A 3,490-nucleotide genomic window follows, 5' to 3' on the forward strand; every position below is an offset into this window, starting at 1 on the left:
ACAACATAGGTCTGAGAGTCCCTATTTACGAACATAATCCTTATTACCAGCATTCTGAGCAAATAATCAGAGAAGCTGGGTGATATGGAGAAGAATGTAGCAGGAAGGCTTATTCACCAACTGTGATGTGCAGCTGATACAACCTTGGCTTGTTGGAAGTGAGGGGGGCTTGAAGACCAGAGATTGCAGCCCCCGTCTGAATTTGTATCAGGCTGAGTTGAAGACAGACGCAAACCCAGTGACATTCACATATGTATAAGAGAGCTTTAGAGCAAGAAGTAGTTTTGCGGGGGCAGTGAGGTCCCAGGGAGCGAGGCCATGGCACGGTATCTGCTTCAGCGGTACTGTGACATCCCTGATGGCACTGAGTGCCGCCGCAAGGCCTATGCCAGCACCAGCATCACCGGCCTGGTTGCCTCTGCCTACAGCCTCCAACCTTTCAACTCTCTGGGTACTTGCTTTGAAGGGCTGACTGGGCATGCCGGGACACATTGACCACAGCCGCCATTGGTGCCGTGTTTGGCACGGCCTCCTGCATCACTGCCCAGGTCCGGGACGAGCCAGACGACCCCCTGAACTAATTCATCGGAGGCTGTGCTGAAGGCCTGACCCTGGGGGCATGCGTGCACAGCTATGGCGTGGGAGCCCCTGCCTGCGTGTACGTGGGCACAGCTGCTGCCCTGGTCAAGATGGCCAGCTAGAGGGCTGGAAGGTGTTCGTGGAGCCCAGGGTCTAGGCGCTTGCCTGGGCAAGCAGAGGCATGGCTGCAAATAAACTCTGTGTGTCTGTGGGGAAAAAAAAAAAAAGGAAGTAATTATATATCAAGAAAACATTCCAGCCCTGTCCAACTCAAGTCCATGAGCCTGATACTAGTCCACCAGTCCCTCTGCAGCCTCACACAGCTGCAGGCAATGATGGCGACAGCCGGAAGATCACAGGCCAGTGGGTGCAAAGGCGGTGTGTGGATCCAAGTTAGGTAGCAACAGGGCAGAGCTCCAGCAGCTCTAGGGGTGGCGAGTAAGCAGGAGGGTGAAGGCAGAGAGGGGGGAAGGTTCCCAGGGCCCTCCTTATGAAAAGGCCACGCCCACAGGGAGGCACCATCAGGCTGTGACCTGATTGACAGGTTGGACACCACTTTTGTATATCTTCAAGTTGACATCAAATTATATAACTACTAAAAAAATTATATAACTACCACAGAATTACAACTCAGTGTAAAGAAAACCAAAATCCTTACAACTAGACCAACAGGGATCACGATAAACGAAGAAAACATGGACATCGTTAAGGATTTTGTCTTGCTTGGATCCACAATCAGTGTTCACGGAAGCAGCAGTCAAGAGCTCAAACGCTCTATTGCATTGGGTAAATCTGCTGTGGGGGAAAGATGAGGCTTTCGACTCCTGTACAAAACGACAGTCTTAGACACTTAGAGGGATGCTATGAATTGGGATCGACTCGCTGGCAGTAAAGTGTGAGAGTGAGCTTCACAGGACCTCTCTGAGGTGTTGAAGAGCAAGTATGTTACTCTGGAGACCAAGGCACGCCTGATCCAACCCGTGGCATTTTCAGTCGCGTCATTATGCTTGAGAAAATTGGACATCAAATCAGGAAGCGAGAAGCAACATCGACATGTTTGAACTCTAGTGTTGGTGAAAAATATTGCAAGTACCATTGACAGCCAAAAGAACAAACAAATCTTTCTTGGAAGAAGTACAGCCAGAGGGCTCCCTAGAGGCAAGGATGGCAAAAGTTCATCTTACACACTTTGGACGTGTTCTCAGGAGAGACCAGTCCCTGGAGAAGGACAGCATGCTTGGTAAAGTAGAGGGGCAGGGAAAAGGAGGAAGGTCCCCCGCAGGATGGATGGACCCAGTGGCTCCAACGTACGAAGAATTGTGAGGACGGGGCAGGGCCCCGCGGGGTTTCCTTCTGCTGCACACAGGGTTACTAGGAGCCAGAACAGGCCCAGCGGCACCTAACAAGAACATCAACAACCAACACTCTCATCTCGGTGACAACGCAGCACATCCATCCTCTTCAGCAGGGACCACCGTTCTTGTCACCAGCACCCACTGCTCCTTCCATCGCCCCCACAATGATTACTTCTACCATTTGGAGCTTCAACAGCACCAGGTCCGCCGACACCATGGCAGGAATCAGTGTCCACGAGCCCACGGCCAGACATGACTTTATTCTTACTCTTACCATCCTCACTACCCTCACTTATAATCATCACAACCACGGCTGCTATCATCATAGTATTAGAATGTGTGAGATTTCGATCACCTCCTTATTCTCAGAGCATCCCCCACCTCTCCATATCCTGCATCGAAGTCCTCAGGGAATGCCCTGCATTTCTACCACAATAATCTTATGGACCCCTGGTGGACCCCCTCAACCCCACTCCCTCAACCATTCTTGGCTCAGGAGCAAGTTCACACCGCTCTGTTTGTCCTTTTTGATTCTGAACTCCTGCCTGCCCTGACCACTGTCCACTGCAATCGGGTTTACACCAGCGGTTCCCAACCTTCCTAATGCTGCAACCCTTTAATACAGCTCCTCGTGTGGTGGTGACCCCTCCCCCGGCAACCCTAAAATTATTTTCGCTGCTACTTCATCACTGTCATTTTGCTACTGTTATGAATCGGGTGACCCCTGTGAAAGGGTCGTTTGATCCCCAGAGGGGTCTCAACCCACAGGTTTCAGAGACAGGAGGACTGCCCTTCTCTCCCCACAGGTTGAGAACCGCTGGTTTACATCTATCTCCTGGTCACTTAGCCCTGGGCATTCTGCCATCAGTTAGAGAAGTCTGCCGGGCAGGCATAGGGAACTCGGCACCGCTGTGGCCTTTCAGGGGGTGCTAACATTCTGCCAACATCTTTTCTTGGATTTTCACTGAGGTTGAGTAGACAGAATGTATATAGTTGGTCCCTGAAGGTTGGTTTAGTGACTCCTAAACTGGGAGGGGACATTTCCCGACAGGGCTACTAACATAAAAAGCCTGGATCATAAGAAGTCTCCAAGGAGGAAGGTGGAAATGCTGGGAAGCGAGAGCAAGCCCTTTCTTGGCTCCACTGCTGGCTTGTCGAGTGAAAATCACAGCCAACAGTTTGATCGTGCTTCCCCGGTTTCCCCCAGTTCTTTTGTGGAAGACTCGCTGCAGATAGAGACCCTGGGCACTTCTGGTCCCTTCCACAAACCATGGGGGCTTGGCAAATGAGGGCCTAGAGTCTGAAGCCTTCCGGGAGCGAGGCTTTTCTTCCACGTTACTGTGGCAGCAGCTGTTTCAGAGACAGGAGTGCCCTTCTCTCCCCACTTCTGCCCTCTGACCAGTCTGGTCACCCTTACTCTCCCAGGAATCCCCAGGTCTTCTGCAAGCATCCAGCCCCTCCAATCTGATTCCTGCCTGGAGAGAGATTGCAGGATGGGAAGAGACACAGCTGTGGGCCAGAGACGTGCGTGTGAATGGAATCCAGATTCCAAAGCG

At 51.7% G+C, this 3,490-nt stretch overlaps 1 pseudogene; it reads left to right on the top strand.

The window, feature by feature from the left end:
• Positions 1-318: 318 nt before the first annotated feature.
• Positions 319-736, top strand: LOC101661385 (annotated as a pseudogene).
• Positions 737-3,490: the final 2,754 nt, after the last annotated feature.

This window comes from Echinops telfairi, unplaced genomic scaffold, assembly GCF_000313985.2.
Source record: "Echinops telfairi isolate 266 unplaced genomic scaffold, ASM31398v2 ScPeMD7_70;HRSCAF=299, whole genome shotgun sequence".
NCBI lineage: Eukaryota > Metazoa > Chordata > Mammalia > Afrosoricida > Tenrecidae > Echinops > Echinops telfairi.